Source organism: Mastomys coucha, unplaced genomic scaffold (genome assembly GCF_008632895.1).
Source record: "Mastomys coucha isolate ucsf_1 unplaced genomic scaffold, UCSF_Mcou_1 pScaffold20, whole genome shotgun sequence".
Taxonomy (NCBI): Eukaryota; Metazoa; Chordata; class Mammalia; order Rodentia; family Muridae; genus Mastomys; species Mastomys coucha.
In genome coordinates this window covers 45,623,272-45,642,654 of record NW_022196903.1, presented here as the reverse complement: position 1 = coordinate 45,642,654, position 19,383 = coordinate 45,623,272, and the positions used below count along the sequence as shown (strand labels likewise).

Genomic DNA, 19,383 nt, shown 5'->3' with positions numbered 1-19,383 from the left:
ACCTGGCTCATAAACCATTCTTAAGACACTTTCAGCAATTCTACATACTTCACTTGTGATAGGTATCTAAAGGACTGTTTAGTGAATAGAAGATCCATGTTAACAGGACTTACAAAGAAGTGTAGTCTGTAGAAAATACATGAGTACTGACAAACACCAGCATACACTACAGAGCAACCCAACTGTAGTCAGATCACCCAGCAAAGTTAAGAACACTACATAGTACTAACGTGTAACTGTCAACTGAAAGTCTTACCATGCTCTCCAAGCCCTAAAACGCTGAACGCTGTTTCCTAAAACACTACTCAGATGACCTGTAGGACAGATACAATGCATACAAAGCTCTTACCATTTGTTTCAAGAATGAGACACCACTAGCAGCAGACAGGACCAAGAACACATGTTCATAATGGCATCAGCCACATGCAAAGTTAGCTCAGAGGCAAGGCCATTTTCCCTCTGTGCTCTTAAGTGCATCCCTAAAGCCATGGTGTCACCCCAGAATCCAGGTGTTAACACTTCCTGCTCTTTCACATCATTCAATGCCAGTGGGTTCTTTTAATCAGTCTCCTGATTCTGCTGATTATTAAGCTCTAATTCTCAAACGAGAATTACACTTTTTTTTTCTTGTTTCTATTTCTTGACAGGTTTTTCTCTCATTCCAAATCCCCCGGCTGCTCAGCTGGCATCTGGCTCACCCTTGGCCATGTAACTGGCTGAAAGAAGGCTAGCACTAAAGCAGAGCCCTCAAGCCAGGCTTAAAGCAGCTCACCAGGTTCAGAGAATTCTTCTGGAGCTTCTATGATTAACAAAACCCATCTCTACTTTCAAACACTGAGGTCTCGTATCTACCCACTTCCCAAAAGCCAGTCTTACTGCTAACCATGAGATGGGAAAGGTTAAAACTTTCTGACTTGGATAACTCAGTAAACCTTAGTGACTCCCAGTAGGGCTAATCTATGGGGGCCTAAAAATCCAATTCATGTGTGATCACAGGAAAGTGGTACCTGAGACCTTGAAACAGCCTCGGCTCTGCTCAACACACAATGAGCCAGCCTTCAGAAACCCAACCAAAGGCAGTGCCAGGCACCTGGGCTTTCTAATCATATAAAATTCACCTGAATCTCTGCAGGAGCTGTGGACAGTCAGAACTGCTGAGGGGCAAAATCTCGATTGCTTGTGAGTATTTCTTGATCTCTTCCCCCAGAATGAGCTTCTGTGTTATTGAAAACATTTCCATAGGAAATGAAAACAGACCCTGATTCCCTTTTTCCTCCTTTTCTTCCCCTTTCCTCTTTCTGCTTCTTCCCCTCCATCCTCACCTTTTCTTCCTCTTTTCCTCCTCCCACAGTGTTTCTTCGCACAAAGAACAGAATGTTTCGCAATCTGTCTACAGCCTCTGACTTCCCTCCATTTTCTTCTGAAACAGATAGCATAAACCATCACACAGTGTACAGTACATACTGCCAGATGATCAGCTGTGCCCTCTGCCTCATCCTTAGCCTGCATGCCTTCAAAGCTCGGGGCTTGCCCTAGTCTCTTCTACGGCATGTCTCTGTTACAGTCAGACACTACAAAAAGGCTGTCTAGCTTCACAGAATCTTTGCTTGTTGAGATGGAGGTTCTCCTAACACATGAGCTACCCAGGTCCCTGAAAATCACTGTTCATTTCTTTGAATGTGGACTGATTCTTTCCAATATATAATGTTCTGGTTTACATGTAAAATATTCCTATTAATTATAAGAAATAAATTGAACTGAATTGCCCATTACCAACCCATAAACAGTGTTCTTACATGTACTTATTGAAAACTAACCTTTAGCTAACCAAGCAAAGTAAAATGGAAGTGTATCCTAGAATGTCTGTTGCCTTTGGTCTGAATTGTGAAGCACATTTGGTATCCTATAGATGATGTCTTTTAAAGGTTCTTGAGACTTATTCAAGTGGAAAAATACTTCCAGATTTTTAAAAAATACTTTTGCATATGCTTATTTTACAAAATTTTCAAATTGCAGGCTTAGCACTGTCAGAACAAATCTCATTAAAAAAAAAAAAAAAAGACTTCCCATAGTGTAGAAAATTCATAGAAGACATTTGCAACAAGAAACAAGGCTGTTAACAGCCAAGGCCACCAGGCTGCATCCTTTTCTGTATGCTAACTGTAAGACTGGAGTAACTTGGGATGCTGGAGCTCCAGACTGACAAGTAATGCGGGAAAGTATTCCTCCCACACACATTAGATTTCAGAACCACATTCCCTGAATAACCCAAGTCAATGCATCTTATAAAACCAGCCATTGGTGGAATAAAGAAGATAAACCCAGTATTTTCCTCATTACTGTGACCAAATCCTTGAGAAGAAGTAACTTACACAAGGGGGATAGGCATCTTTCAGTTTACAGTTGAGACAGCCTATCACAGCAGAGAAATCATGGTGTAGAGGAGTGAGGTAGTTCATCACAGAGCATCCACAGTCAGGAAGCAGAGAAAGATAAAGGCTAGTATTCCACTCTCTTCCACCTTATCACCCAGACTGCTATCTCAGCCGATCCGTGGTACTTCCCACATTCAGAATGAGTCTCCTCTCTTCGTTGAAACCCTTTTAGACACACCTAGTGTGTTCTTATGGTGATGAACAACCAAAGAGGGAGAAGACAGACCGATATTAAAATCAAGGGCTTTAAAATCAAAAGCCCAGGGCTGGGCATGGGATAACTCCCCTCAGGTGGTTGGGGAGGGTCATCCTGGGGACCCACAAAATAATACAGGCCACTGCCATGGCTTTGGCTGCCCACCAGATTTTGATGGTATAAATCTATTGCTGAATACACAGACACCTTGGTCGCAGGAAATGGAGAAGTCAAATGGGTTCTAACCAGAAAATTTTCTGATAGCTAGCTTTTTCAGTACCAGAAGGTGCTATGCAGGCTGCTGGAGCAGGAGAGGGGAAATCACCAACAGTCTTTCCAAACTGTAAATGCTGTAAGTTCTAATAATTTCCAGTGTTGTGAGATATTCCCATGGGTCCAGTAGTGGTACGAGTGATATGGAGTAACTGACCACTTTCTAATAGGACCTAAAGCCTACTACAAGGGGGAAATGCATGCCTACTCCTGGGAAGCTGGCCAAGAGCCCATGGTTGAGGAACTCATACACCCCAGGTATATTACCCATACTATTACTGTGCTGATGGACATGGTATTAAACTCTCCTCTAAAGGATCGACCCGCTACTTTGCTATGTTGACCTAATGTCAAGGTGACCTCTGAATTCATATCAATACCCATATGTCAGTGTATCTCTCAGACTTCATTGGTTTCTACTGTGGACAGTGGCTAATGAAGAAAGTCACATCTGGGCAAAGCACACAGAGTAAATTGTCTGTGGAGTGTTCTGACACAAATGGGGCATTTACATATGCCCTGTGCCCACAGTGAAGGGACTAGCTAGAGGTCAGGGAGGACTGGAGTTAAACAGTGTCTTTTGAACATGACAGGACTGTTGCATTCACAAACTCACAGCATCTGTGGTTGTTTGCCTGATAATATTCCAGCATGGGGCAGGGCATTCAGCCCCAACTGAGGAGCTATTGACTTTGATGACGTCTGGGGGTAGGGAACGTTCATATGGTGGTTTGAATGAGAATGGTCCCATTGGCTCATATGTTTGAGTACTTGGTAGACCTGTTTGGGAGAGATTATAAGATGTGGCCTTGTTGGAGGAGGTGTGTCACTAGGGCTGGGCTTGGAGGTTTCAAAATGTTCATGCAGTTCCCAGAATCTCTCTCTCTTCCTCATGGTTATAGATGAAAGTATGAGATTTCAGCTGTAAAACCATAAGGCAAATTAAGGACTTTCTTCCATATGTTATCATAGGAAAATTTCTGAGATAGTCCATTTTCTTTTTTGTTTGTTTGTTTGTTTGGGATTTTTTTGTTTGTTTTTTTGTTTTTTCGAGACAGGGTTTCTCTGTGTAGCCTTGGCTGTCCTGGGACTCACTCTGTAGACCAGACTGGCCTCTAACTCAGAAATCCGCCTGCCTCTGCCTCCCAAGTGCTGGGATTAAAGGCATGTGTCACTACTACCTGACTGATAATCCATTATCTTAATGAATGTGACCCCTGATAGGTGGACCATGGTCCAGTGGATCACCCACACCCAATTAGTTTATAAGGAACACAGACTGAACCCACTGGATTACTTTTTAAAAAGAGGCCTCAAAGTTGGGGCACGGATGGAAAAGCAGGGAGTGGATCTAGAAGGAGTTGAAGGGTAAATGGGATCAAAATACATTGTATGTGTGTAAAAGGTTCTCAAGGAATTAATTAAAATGCTATGTTAAACAAAATAACTGGCAGCTCTGAGTCGAATAAACTGATGTGCATCTTGATCCACCACAGCTAGCTGCTGCACCACAAGCTAACTCATTCTTCCTCTCTGAAGTGGCCATGACAGCCACCTTGAAAAGCCATGGAGACATGTAAATAAACTTTCTTACATACTCTGTGAAAACAGAACAGTATCTTCCTCACAATCGTTACCTCAATGCCAGGCAAAGTGATCAGCGTACACTAGGTACTCAAACAAATATCTGGGCATTCATGAAAATCTACCAGGGTCCCAGGAAACAATTTCCACATGGAAACACTACTAGGCTTCACAGGAAACAGATCCGTGAAAGAAATAAAAGTTCGTAGTGGCACTTTGCTTCATTTAAAAATGCTATCCTGTAAAAAATACTGAGATGATGAGAAACAGGTGAATGAGCCCTTGAGTATGATGCTTCTGGTACGTTAACTGGGTAACATGATGCTTTCAAGGTACACTTCATAGAGAGAACCAGTCACCGAAGATCCAGTGCTGCTGAGTGCATGCTTCATTTTCAGGATGTGTTATGCTGACATTTATATCTATGGTCAGGTGAAAGGATTTGACCTTTGGCCTACATAATCCAGTCTATGCAGCCCTTGAGATGAATTTTCACTAGACTAAGTTACTGGATTTGAAGAGCTTCAAGGGCTTTTCCTTAATCTGTGGAGAGGGGGCCTTCTGAAGAGAAGGGTAAGAGCCACTTAATTCCGAGAACTGCCGGTCTCTTGCAGTGTTCCCTGAAATGTCTCTGGGCTCTGCTTCCTCTTCCTCGTGGCATTGCCTCCTGCTCAGCAGTCACCAGTAGACATGGAGGTGAAAAGAGAGATAAGGAACTGCCTTTTCCTCTGCAAGATTTTGGGAACTTATTCCCTCACCAAATAGTGAGCACCTAGGGACAGCCCTTGAGGGGCCTCCAAGCTCAAGAGACAGACAGGTGTCGATTTCGGAAACCAAGAATGGCATCAACGGATCCACAAACTGATTTTGTTCTCTCTCACTTCCTCGAAGGCCATGGTTCTCAACCTATGGGATGGAGGATGCTGACTGAGTAGGGTCATAGAAAGTTATCTTGAAAATAAAATATTTCTAGAGTATCACAAAAAAATTATTAAACCAGTTGTAATCATTATGTTAATACAAGGAAGGAGATTTTTAAAACTTCGTCTTTAGTGGCAAATTTGCCACTAAAAAACAAACCTGCTTGATTGAATGGTCAGACCTACAAAGATAGGAGAAATGGAGAAAAAGAAAGAAAGAAAGAAAGGGAGAAAGAAAGAAAGAAAGAAAGGAAGAAAGGAAGGAAGGAAGGAAGAGATTAATACCACATTGCTACAGCATCATTTCTTACTGAGCAGATTAATGATTTTTCTCAGATGCTAAATGAAGAATTTGAAAAAAACTACTCAAGTATTCTCTCTGGGCTCAGAAAGCAGTAGAAGCATGTAGAAAGGTATCTGAATCCCAATGTTACTTCTATTTCCCACTTGACTCTGGTAACTCCTTACTTTGTCTATTATTTTTATTCCTCGGTTAAAATAATCATTGATCGCAGAGAGAGAGAAAAGGTTTTCATCCTAAAAGCAGTTTGGGACCCAATTATTCACCTACAACTAAAGCAGGCCTTAACCATAGCAGATAGCTTAGTTCTAATTGTACATTTGTCTCTCACACACAAGCATGGTTTTTATTATGGCTGGAAGCGTCGTTTAAGCTTACATAATGTGTATGTATTTGTCTGCATCGTGTACTTATGAGTACAGTGTCGCATTGACCCTATTCCGAAGTGTAGCCAAAGTCATTCGAGGTGACTTTCAGCAAAGATGTGAACCAGACACAGAAATGATCTATTGTCTTCAGACCTCACTTTCCCAACACATTTGTGCAGACACAAAAGTTCACACCCTCCAAAGTCTGGAACACTTGAATTTAATTATGGTTGCTTTCAGCCAGCTAATTTGAAAGAGATTATTTGATGATGTCATTGTCACACTCGTGACTAAACACATGAGGGGACTCTGGCAGCCAGAGCCCTTGGTGCTGAAGCGCTGATGTGACCGGTTTTTTCTCAAACAGCTTCCCCTCTCATGTTGTCTAAATCACCAGCTCTTCACATGCTTCAGCCAGAGCCCATCGTTAGCAAGTTCCCCAAAGGACATTCCTCAGCAGCAAAGTTCCCTTGAGAGACCAAGTAGCTGTGGCTTAAAATGCTCAAAATGCAAAAAAAAAAAAAAAAAAAAAAAAAAAACCAAAAAAACTGTGCAATTTGTACAAAAGTTTGTACACTGTATTTCTACAGATTAAGGTTAAGTCCAAGATTATAATAACTCCTACAGTTGAGAGGCCAAAAGTATACATCCAAGAGGGACTCTTCAGGGTTCTCTAACAATCTTACGTACTTCCAGAAACAACATTTTGTACAGGTCTAAATTCACTAGAGAGTGAAGTTTAATCCATGTTTATTAGAAACATGAAAAAAATTGCTCAGTTAGAACAATGTGTTAGTGTTTCTGCGTGGATGACCTCATCTAATACTTGGGCCCAGGTTTGAAATCAGCCCTGAGAACCTCACCTTGAAATCAACACCTTAAGTAACTTCCCCAAAGTCACATTGTAACAAGCATAGTGAGCGGTGGGCCTGCTACTTGCTGCTATCCCTTCATGGAAGCTAGTGGCCTTACCACCAGATAAAGACCTGTATTAGTTACTTTGTGTCTGTGTCTGTAATAAACTAACAGGACCAATGCAAATTATAGAAGACAGAGTTTATTTTGGTTTACCATTTCAAAGGGATGTGTCCATCCTAGGAAGTAAGCATAGCAGAGGGTGGTAGGCACAGCAGCAGGAAACTGAGGAGCAGGGAACTGAGAGCCCACAGCATGAAGCACAACACAAGCATGAAACGGAGAAAGGGAACAGGAATTAGAGCAATACTACAAAAGCTCAAAACCAATCCTGAGAGACACGCTTCCTCTGGTACAGCCACGCTTTCTAAACCTTCCCAAGCAGCACTGCCAACTGGGGTTCAAGTGTTCAAAGCTCCAGCCAAAAATAACAGGTACCCTCTAGGGGGCATTTCTCATTCAAACACACTCCCCTTGCCTCCCTTTAGTCTTTCAGTGTTCTCAAAAGATCATCCCAGTGCTCTTGACTTCCATATATTTCCGAATATCCATAGAGCATGGATAAGTATCTTTGAGAAAGAGGAGTTGCTTAAAATGAGAATTTGGTACCCTGGTACATTCTATAGAATCACAAGGGCAAGTTGTGTTGGGTGACCGCTCAGCCTTTCAAAGCTTTAAGGTCCAGAGTCCCTGGAGCTGAAAGGGTCAATAGGATGATCTCACAAGATCATTATCAGCCTTAGTTCTTCAACAGTCCCCATCCTCTTTAAATGCTTCAAACATTAAAGTAGCTAAAAACAACCAAAACAAAAAACAAAAACAAAACAAAAAACAAAAAACCCTGTCATCCTTATCCAGTCAAAAGTAACAGATACCAAGATGTCTCCCCCTTAAGAAGGACTACTTAGGGGCTGGAGGTGCAGGTTATGGCTAAAGCAATTTTCCAACATGTACAAGACTCTGAGTTCCATCCCTAGCACTAGGAGACACAACAGAAAGGAACTGACATTATACACTGGTTACTTTTTGTCAGCTTGTCATGAACTAAAGACACATTGGAAGAATGAATCCATCTATGGAAAATGCCTCCATCAGATTGGCCTGTGAGCTGTCTATGGGGCTTGTCTTGAATGATGATAGATGTGGGAGGCCCAGGTCACTGTGAGCAGTGTCATCTCTGGGCAGATGGTTCTGGGCTGTGTAAGAAAGCAAGCTGAGGATTCCAGTAAGCAGGGTTCATCCCTGGTCTTTGCTTCAGTTCCTGCCTCCAGGTTCCTGCCTTGACTTCTCTCAGAGATGGATTGTGGTTGTGGAACTAAAAGAAGAAACAAGCCTTTTCCTCCCTAAGTAGCTTTTGGCCTTGATGTTTATCAGAGCAACAAAGTAACAAATGCTGGCAACCTCAGCTGGTCTCTCACTGAGTGTGTAATCTTCACAGCTATGCTGTCATTCTTACTTTAGAAGAGAATGAAAGGGGGCAGGGTGGGGCGGGGTACAGAAGAACTAGCCACACAGCTCGAGCTCATCAAGACCTTATCAACAGAGCTTGAATTCAAATTGTTCACCTTCAAAGATACATTTGTGTGTGGATGGAAAAGCACTCCAAAGTGAAAAGTGATGCACATGCATATTATCTCCTCATTTGGGTTGTGAGCTTTAGACATTAGTCGTCAAATCAGGTCCCCAGCCCTACACTTATATCTTTCTTTAACCATTACACAGTATATATTTGTATCAATATACCATACCACATCCCATAAATATTCATAGTTGTTATGACTATTCAAGTTTTAAATTAGGACATATGAAAAAATAAGCATAAGTAAGGAAAAAAAAAAAAAACCTTCCCAAATCAAGCAGCAGATCCTTCAATGAAGGGAAAGCCTTGTACTCTCTGGCTGGCAGAACTGGCTCTGTCAAGGATTCCACCTGGAGTATGACATTTGGTTCAGAGTATCTTGTGTGATCATGTGCAACTCCACTGACACATCAACAGAGGCATAGCTGGACTGGGCCTATTTCCCTTAAATGACAAGCTATTAATGTTGCCCAGTGGCCATGCTGGCTCAAGCCTGTCTTAGGGGCTCCTGAAGAGCATTGATATCATCTTGCATAAGAGAGTTCTCATGCTTCCCTATGCTTTCCAATGCAGAACAAGCACCTATACCTGAGAATCTGCCTGTTCATCATTCCATTGCTATCCCAGTCGGGTTTCCAGGACAAAGCCATGCAGAATGCAACAATAAAAGAAATAACTGCCCATGACCAATGGTTCAGCTTCTGACTCATAGTAGCAACATTTCAAATGCTCCCTAGCTAAACAGAGCTACTGAACACATGCTCTAGTTTGCTTTCTGTTGCTTTAATAAAATACTGACCAACTTGGGGGGAAAACAGGTATACTTACTATTACACTTCTAGGTAACAGCTCATCATTGAAGAAAGTCTGGACAGGAACTCAAAGCAGGAACCTGGAGACAGGAACTGAAGCAGAGGTGGAAGAGTGCTGCTTCTGGGCTTGCTCAGCTATTTTTCCTACACAGCTCTGCCTGGGGATCATATAGATCACAGTGGGCTAGTCCTCTTACATCCCTTAGCAAACTACAAAATGTTCTACAGACACGCCCAGAGGCCAGTCTGATGGAGGCAGTTCCTCAATTGAGGGCTCTCTTCCTGGGTGTTTCTAGTTTCTGTCAAGCTGAAACTAACCAACACTACACATCTCCATCAGCGCAGTCTTCATCACTCAGTGCTGCTCTGGAATCACACTCAAAGCATGAGGAAGGAGAAAAAGATTAATCGCCAACTCAGACATTTTCTTTTAGAAAAACTGTTCTCACCTGGAGGCTTTTGCTTTCCTCTCATCCATTGGCAATGCATCACGTGACCATTCCTAACTTAGGAAGAGAGCTCGGCAGCTGATTGCCAACTGATTGCCGACCTGAACCAAAATGGGATGCGCGGGTAAGAATGAGCGAACAATATCTGCTGATCAGCTAGGTCACTAATGGCCTCCTTGAGCTTAAAATTACATATGAGCTATGGTTTCACTTATGGTCAAGTTTACCAAAACAAAACAGAAAAGCCAAATACTGAGCACCTGTCATAGTCACATGCAGAACCAGGGCACACCAAGGCAGTGCATAAATAACTCAGGCCCTGGCCATTCTTTTCTGGAGGGATCAGGCAACAAAGCAAGCAAATAATTAGAGAGAGAAGGTACAAGTATCCAGGCTTGTCTGTAAAGGGCTCATTCTTGAGGTCCTGGGGCCCTCTCCAGCCAGGCAATAGACTGTAGTGAGCAAAGGGAGGGACCACACATGTGGAAAGGCAGCCTGTGTTCTGTCCCACTGAGTCGCTCATGTGGGCTGGGCTGCCAGTGGAAGCTTAATCAACAGCCAAGGGGCAAGCATCAATTTCTCTGTGTGGCCAGGGTTAGCGTGATGAAATGCCTTCTTAAAGAGATGAACATTTTAGCTGGGCCAGAGCTGTATGTGGCCTTGAAGATTTGCCTAATGAACCAAAGAGATTTCTCAACGCTTTCAGAGCTCCGGCTGCCAAAGCCCAAACTCTGACAGCAATGAATCAAGAGTTTGAGCAGGAGGTAACAAACATCTGGCAGCCTGAAGATGCACAAAGAGAGCGTCTCACGAGAATGAGATCAAGGGGTGGGGGTGGAGCTGAGAAACTGCAATTAAACTTTGCTTTGACATTTAGTCTCTGGGAAGTTCTACAGGAGAAAATACAATAGTTGTACATAAATACATAGAGAAGGAACCTAGCCTACAGCTACTTCCTTACAGCCACAACTTCTTTGCCTGACTCCAGTTTTGACACAATGCTTGGTTTTACTCCTGAGTGGATAAAGGGATAACTAAGTTTCTTACTCATTAGGAGATGAAGAGAAGGATTTGGTGCCCTGAAGACATTTTCCATGAAGAAAATTAATAATGACACGTAGCCACTCATTGCTCACAGATGCACCCGTGTCTCCAAAAAGTTTCCCAAAGATGGAACATCAAACTGTTACCCTGTGTCAACGCTCATGCTGGTGCCTGTTTCTAAATGGGAAGATTGGCAAAGAGATGTCAAAAATTATTTGGAAGATAAAATCTGTCACTTTCTTGGAAAATACTCAGCTCCGTGTGGGTGCAGGGTTCCTGTAGGACATGTGCTACAAACCTCTGACACTTGGAGCAAAGAAGTGTCCATTTCCAAAGCTTACACCACAGGTTAGACAGCTGAAGAGGGCAAAGCATAGGTCAGTTCTCCATGCTGTGGGTTAGTAGAGCTGCTTGAGTGAACAACACATACTGGGTGCCTTAGACAACGAAACCGACTATCCCACAGTTCTGGAGGCCGGAGGGCCATGTTGTGGGCCTGGTATGGACAAAGCTGCTTGAGTGTGATGACTGGGAAGAATCATCGTTTTTCCTGGCTTCCGGCAGTTTTATAGGCTGGCCATCCATTGCATGTCTTTGGCTACCTAATTTCAATCTTCCCATGGCATTCCCTCAGTTTCTCTAGGTGCCCAATTTTTCCATTTTCATAAGCCAGGCATTTGATTGACACCAATCCTGATGGCTCCGGCTTTACTTTTCCACCTATAAAGACTCCACTTCTAAGCAGGGCTACCTTCACAGGTACAAGGAATTAGGATGTCAATGTCTTTGGGAGCTGCAAGGAAACCCATAACAGCAGATATCAACACTAGTCATTTTAGTTTCTTTTGAAATTAGCAGCACATAAAAACCAACTGCTGCCATTTTTTGGGATGTTTGCAAGCTACATCTGTTGCTTTTCATAAACTTGAAGCAAGGTCTTCCCATCTGACCCACAGCATTCCCTCTCTCCCTCCACACCTTTACCACCACAGACAGCCAAGGCCTTGGGTTTAGATTCTGTTCCCGGAAGTGTAGAGATTCAAAACTCTAAGATCTTCTTTAATCTCACTCAAAAATTGGAAATCTAAGCTCCCAGGATCATTTAGAGGCTTTGGTCAGAAGCAGGTTCCTGCCTGTGACAGACAGATGTAAAGAAAAACTGTTTCCAGACCTATCAAGACTACAGTTCCCTTCCGTCCGAAACGAGTCATGGTGACTGAGCAGATTCCTTCTCAGAACCTAGAATTGGCTAGCAGTGGCCAGGCCCAGAGGATGCTGTGTCCTTCCAATTCCCAGCATGTCCCTCCACAAGCACAGAAGCTGATGCTAAGGCAGTTGCCAGCTGCCAGCATTCCTTGACCTGTCTTCCTGCTCAGTAACCCCCAGAAGAGTGAGCAGCCACAGTCTGCAGCCTCAGCCTGCAGCCTCGGGAAATAATTATGAACAGGAACAGGCACCCATACAGAAAACTGAAGACTCAAAAAAGAAAAGAAAAAAAAAAAAGCAGTGGACTCTGGAAGATTTTGACATTGGCCGCCCACTAGGAAAGGGGAAGTTTGGAAATGACTGGCCAGGAAGATAGAGTCAAAGCAAGTTCATCTTGGCTCTGAAGGTGCTGTTTAAATGCTGCTGGAGAAGGCAGGTGTGGAGCAGCAGCTGCAAACAGAAGTGGAGATCCAGTCGCACCTGCGGCACCCCAACATCCTCAGGCTTTATGGGTATTTCCATGATATCACCAGAGTTTATCTAATTCTAGAATATGCGTCCCTTGGAACACTCTATAGAGCCCTTCAAAAACTCTCCAAGTTGACAAGCAGAGAACAGCTACTTACTGAGTTGGCAAACGCTCTGTCTTACCATCAAAGAGAGTCATCCACAGAGACATTAGGCCAGAGAACCTGCTTGTTGGGTCAAACAGAGAGCTGAAGACCTCAGACTTCAGATGGTCTGTACATGCTCCATCTTCCAGGAGAACCACACTGTGGCGCCCTGGCCAGTCTCCCCTGGAGATGACTGAAGGCCGGATACATGATGAGAAGGTAGACCTCAGGAGCCTCGGTGATTTCTGCTAGAGCTCCTAGTGGGGATGCCTCACTACAAGGAACACACTTAACCAGGAGACCTACAGAAGGATATCACGGGTTGAATTCACATCCCCTGACTTTGTGATGAAGGGAGCCAGGGACCTCATTTCAAGACTGTGAAAATACAACTCAGCAAAAGCGGAAGTACTTGAGCACCCTTGGATCACAGCTAATTCCTCAAAATCTCCAACTGGCCACAATAGCAAAGAGCCAATTAGCAAATCATCTTAAGGAATCTGGAGCCAGGGGCACTGTGCAACTGTGAGAAACGCCCCCACTGAAGGCGTCCAGACCATCGCTGCCCTCAGGGTGCCTTGCTGAGCAACTAGTCCCCCACTGAACCCCACTCCTCACCCCCATACCACCCCCACCCCCATCTCCGCCTATGCCACAAGGTGTCCTTGTGAGGTGTCTCACTGTGGGAAAGTTACCAGTGTTCATCTTCATAGTAGCCTTCCAGAGCCTGAGTGAGTACGTATTTTATTGGGTCACCAGGCTTGGAAAAGCTGTTGGAATGGATATGTAATCTTTTAAGCATTATAATAAAGATTTGCTTAGACTTTGTTTTTCTTAAGTGACACCCATTCAGGACCCTCCTGTTTTCAGCCTTCTGAAGCCCACGTGGGATTTGGATCCTCAACCCCTGTAATGGAGAACCACTGTTCCACCTCTGTCTTGGAACCTGACTCAGATGTTTCTGGATGTGAAAGGCTATTTCTTATGTCAGAGTTCTGTCATGTCTGCAGACTTCCTAAATATATTACTATATGTATAACAAAAAAAATTGAAATGTCTGAGTGCTCAACCCAGTTCAACTACCCTTTCTGCAGAAATCTCCCTGGGTCAAGTGCTGTCCTGGGAGCACAGAGTCAAACTTCAGGATCTTGCTATTGACACACCCCCACAGAACAAGGCCCAAATAAACAATTGTTCCGATCCCAGCTGCCCAGGAGGATAAGATGGAACGTTCCACAACATCGGAACTTTGAGTAGAGTGTTCTATTTTTTTAAGTGAATTTACTTTGAGGACCCAGAAATCCCCCAGCTACGTGTCAATATTACAGCTCATCCTTCCTGTCTCGTGACTCGGGAGCCTAGAACCTGCCTCTCCACTGCCATGTTGCCATGTCCTCTCCATGTTCTACTCTCCTTAACCCAAATAGAAGTAAATAAATGAAAGGAAAACATCTGAAATCTTTCTGCATGAAAAGTCACATCGTTTGGATCAGATGGGTGCTTAAGGAATAGTGGCTTTGGCTTTGGCTTTTCTTATAATAAATATAAGTCTACTAATTAAACATCAGGTCTTGGAAAGTATCTTAAACCTGGTCATATCACCAGTCATTACTCCCCTTTAAAAACCTACATGGTCTTAATTTCTTTAACCCCTTCTCCTGGTCTTATGAGTTCCTGCTCTTGGTGTTGCTCTCCCAGGCCCTTGATCCTTTTAAGTTTAAGTCAAGGGAGACTCTAATAATTTCTTCTAGAGCTTAGCTTTTATTAAATAACCTATAAATTTATCATAAAGCTTTTCAATTGTCTATTTTTCTTAACAGTAAGACCTAAGGAGAAAAACAAGCAAAACTAAAATAACAGTTAGTCAAAAACTATATGCTACAGTGTGGAACACACATGTAGGATGCTCCAAAGAGCAACACTGTGGTGGCCTAGGAGGTACAGGGGTCAAGGGCAGGAAGGTGGGGAGAGGTCTTACACTAAATGCACTAAACAGTAGTGTAAGATTATACAGTGCTTGGAAAATAAGATGCACTCCATAAATGTCAAACAGCACTGGCACTGCCTGGGTGGTGGTCTTCCCAGGAACAGGGTACATTGATAACGCACAGTGAATTTGGGAAGTGGCTTGGGAAATCACAGGGTTTTTGGCAGCTTATCAGAGGAAGTCCTGGCATGACAAGATTGCTAACAGGTCTCTATTTATAACATTAAACATTTTTTCTTGAGGGCTCTCTAACAAGCCACTTGAAACAGAGAGAACAAGAATGGGCCACCCTGAGGATGTCCTGCCACAAACACCCTCAGCTCTAGGCTCTACCCTAGCCTTAAATTATGATTCATCTGACAACAGTTCTGTACAACTCCCTACATGCTGTGAGTGCTGGAAGACTCACTAATGCAGGCTCACTGTGCCTGTCCACTCCATGCCTAGGAAGGACCTGGGTTTCCTCACTGCACCAGCAAGCCTTCTTCAGCCAAGCACCCTCCCCCAACCCCACACACCCTGCTCCAGCTTCTTAGCTCTCACTGCCAGTGTGCCCTTCCTCCAAAACCTGCTGAGGATGCTGCTCAATATCCCTGACTCCCACATTTCCAAGCCTGTCTTCTCCTTCAGCTGCCTTAATCTCGTGCCCTCCTTTTCTCAACACAAATGGACTGATTTCCCCAGTCTTCAGCCTACATTTGTATTTAGTAAACATTAATTTATTCTCCAAATTCCATCTTCTCTCTTACCCCCATCTCATCTCCACATACTCCTCATAAGCAGGTATTCAGATATACATACATATCCACAAACACACATACATATGCACACACACAGACACAAACACACAATATACACACAGAGAGACACAAACACACACATATACAAGCACATACACACACACACACACACAGAGACACATCACTCTTCATGCAATCATTTAATCTTCCAATTTGGATCCTAGATAAACAAAATAGACCATATTTTTAATCTCCAGTGGAGACTGATTCAGATCTCAGCCCCAAACTTCGAGGCTTACTTTGTAATTGTAATCTAATTGTGTAAACATACACAGGCTCTTCTTCTTACACATTCTATTTAACTCATATGTTCCAGTGCATGGAGCAGGCAAGGGAGATGGAATCTTGGGTAATAACAGAAAATTTCATGGAAATCCCCAGACATTGCAGGGCCCATGCACCAAAAATAATCAACTTCTAGAGACACACACAGAGCATTTGCTGGATGAACAAAGGTGATGGGAGGGGCTGTGCTTATTTTTCATGATATAAACAATTCTATTGACTCTGTAAGTTTCCATTCCAAGATCTTCCAATATCATTCCACATTTGATGAAGATGAAATGGAACAGGGTCACGTGTCACGTCACTTATGATAACTTAGCATCATGGCTGGCTGGGAAACAAGACCAGGCACATGCGGCTTACAAATTCACTTGCTATAAATTTCCAGCTCCTGTTTATAATGCACCTTTACAGAGAGAGCGGCGCCAATAACATTATATAGCATAGCTCATGAATGCTATTAACCACCCCGACTGCATGTTGCAAATTTAAAAGGGTTTTAACTTTACAGACAATCCATAGGTTTATGAATTGAAAGCCACTAAAATAAATCATCCTTGGTAAAGAAAAGGGAGGAGGAAGGCCTGATATAATTTCTATTTGTCAAGGTATAATGATGTCACCATGCATTATGCCTGGCACTTAAATCTCTCCTCAGCCAAATACGTCTAGATCCTTAATGGACAGCAAAGCATGGGCTTCTGAGTAGCTCACACGTGGTTCTCAGATGAGAAGAGAAGGCAAAAGTTATTTTATCCCATCCTGAACAATTCATTAGAATGACAACCTTTAAGATAGTGAATAATAGTGGCACCTCAAGACCAACCACTCTGAAGGTCTTCAGATGATCTCTGAGTACTCTGTAGATTAGAGAGCTTTGATTCTGTAGGTGTTGTTTGGATCCCTATCATTGTTTATGTTTGTTTATTTAATCAACAACGTATTTTTATCACTAAAAATACAGGTTATAGAATAAGGGACTACTAGCCAAGTTTTACCTTGAATATAACATGTCTTTACTTGCAAGGCTGCCAAATGAACAGTTGGGGAGACTGTTTGTAATTCAAAGTACTAAACTTAGGGAACTATAGGGGTCGAAATACGGTCTCCAGTCCAGTTCCCAACTTCTGTGCGCTGGGAAGCAGACTACATTACTAGGAGACAATGGTAGTGGCATCAGAGACTGGTGGTAGGCTTTGTGTTTGTGAGGTCCTGGATGGATACATTTAGGCAAACTATCTGAATTCTGCCTATGCCAGCAGAATGACCATCTATGTGACAGGGACAACAGTCTCAGCACAGGGCTACTAGATGGCATCATTCCTTATCCCAGGACTCAGTGCTGGTTAACTCTGGATCAAATCTGCCAAAGAGTTCAGAGAAGGGTCTCCTCTCCTGAACACTTTGCTAGAGGAAAGACTGCATTCCCCTAAGCCCTCCCTAGGGTCCAAAATAATTTGCTCTCGAAACACTCCCCAGGTTCTCTACTCAGCTAAGCAAAACTGCATTGTCGGGACATAGACTTTTAATTTCTCTGAGGAAAACACAACTCTCTCATTCCAACTCCACACCTTCACTGTTCTTTCCCCATCACAGAGGAGCCCTAGGGACTGCTTTTTACAAGCTCACACGGCTGGAACCCAGCTCCTGAAAATCAGCATAAACAAGTAATTTCCATCTGGAGTCAGGAAAGCAGGCTCTCAGTTTCCAAAGAGATGCAGGAACTTAGGAGGAAAAGGAGAGATGGCTGTTCTCTGACACCCAGGACTCTGTTTTCATCTCTGCACTAACAGGAGAATGGATTTGAAGGTGGCATAGCCACAGTGGCACTTGAATGAGGGAAGGCCTGAAGCCAGTGTCAAAGGCAACCCCAGCAAGCTGCCAAGGTTACTTCACCATGTGGCCTTTCTGGTGCTAAATGAAGTTGGACTTTTCCCTGTCTTTTCCCTGCCTGCTCTCCTTCAGCATCTTCCGGGAGTCTGCCTAGACGTGAATCTTCCAGGAGTCTACCTAGACGTGAATCCAGGCTCCAGGAATGTCCCATACTCTTTCTTCCTAGAGTACACTCACAATGTGTGCCATGAAACACAGCATTTGGATTTAATCCAGAACTGAGGGTCTCAACCCTTCATTCTGCACGAGTTGAGTATCAATGACTCAACACAGGAAGCATTTTTAAAAGGAGGTGAATCCTACCTCTGCTCACTACCATTAGCCTTGGATAGGTCTTGCAACCTCTCAAGAATGGTGAGAGCTGTACCTATCTCAAGCCCTTCCTTCACAGAATTATAAGTCTCTGATAAGATAAAGCATTGAACTTATATTGTAATACACATCTGCATTTACTTTTTTAAATTTTATTATCTCAAGAATACAGGTCCTTGGTCTTCCAATTGTCATGAATTTCTTATCAATGATAAGGATTTAAGTAAAATAATCTTGTGTACTTTTGAACTCCTTTTTAGTTTGTCTTGTTTAATCCCTTCATCTCTGTAAAGCATAGATATTTAAATCATATACCTTTTTAAAACATCCCTGCATACCAGTAGAATATGCTGAAGAGGAAGAGAAAAGAGAATCACAAGTTCAAAGCTAGGCTGGGCAACACAATTTAAACTATAAAATACTTATTTTTAATTTAATTGTGTGTATGTTTGTGCTTGTGTGGGGGTGTATGTGCATGTGTGTGCCCATGAAAGACTGAGGCATCCAATCCCTTGGAGCTGAAGTTCCAGGCAGTTGAGCGTTCCTCTATGTGGGTACTGGGAACTAAGCAGGGGTGGGGTCCTCTAGAAGAGCAAGACATACTCTTCATCATTGAGACAATCTGCACTTTTTTTTGTATTTTTTAATACAATTTTTGTATTTAATGTTCTTTTTTATGAGTTATTTTATTTATTTACATTTCAAATTGTTTCCCTTCCCAGGTTCCCCTTTGCAATCCCCCATCTCATCCCTCCTCCCCTTTGCCTCTATGAAGGTGCTCCCTACCTGCCCACCCATTCCTGCTTCACCACTCTAGCATCCCCTCACACTGGGGTATCAAGCCTCCACAAGAGCAAGGGCCTCCCCTCCCATTGATGCCATATAAGGCCTCTGCTTGGGAAGACCTCTAAAGGTGAATACCTGCGTGGCTAACTGCTTCTCTTCCTTCAAGTCTTTGTCCACACTTCTCCTTCCCCAGTAGTCCCACTCACCCCACTCTGGTTGTGGTACTTACTATCTTTTAACACACAGCATATTATACTTCCAAACTAGTTATTGTCATTTATCGTGGTGCCGGGTTCTGCCTCTCCTCTTAGGGGTCCACCAGCTCAGAGAAGGTGGAGTCTGGATCAGGTGGGGTCCACAGTATGCCTCTTCTCTTGGGGGCGTTAGACACTGCTGCCCACCAGGCCAGGAGGGGGAAAGCGGGTTGGGAGTGAGTGGGGGTTAGTGGGAGAAGGTCTTCTCTGAAGATCTTAGTGTTAGGGCCTTTTTTAGACAAAGGCCTTCTCCAATGATCTTTCATGAAGCAACTCTCTGAGACAATCGTAGCTTGTTCGTATTTCTTTATTCAGTGTGGGCTTGAACACATTCACTTTCTTTGGGGGTGTACCAAAGGTTATATAGTTT

General features: G+C 43.3%; 1 pseudogene; it reads left to right on the top strand.

The window, feature by feature from the left end:
- LOC116099852 overlaps positions 1-13,191 on the top strand; it is a 70,292-nt pseudogene extending 57,101 nt beyond the window's left edge.
- Positions 13,192-19,383: the final 6,192 nt, after the last annotated feature.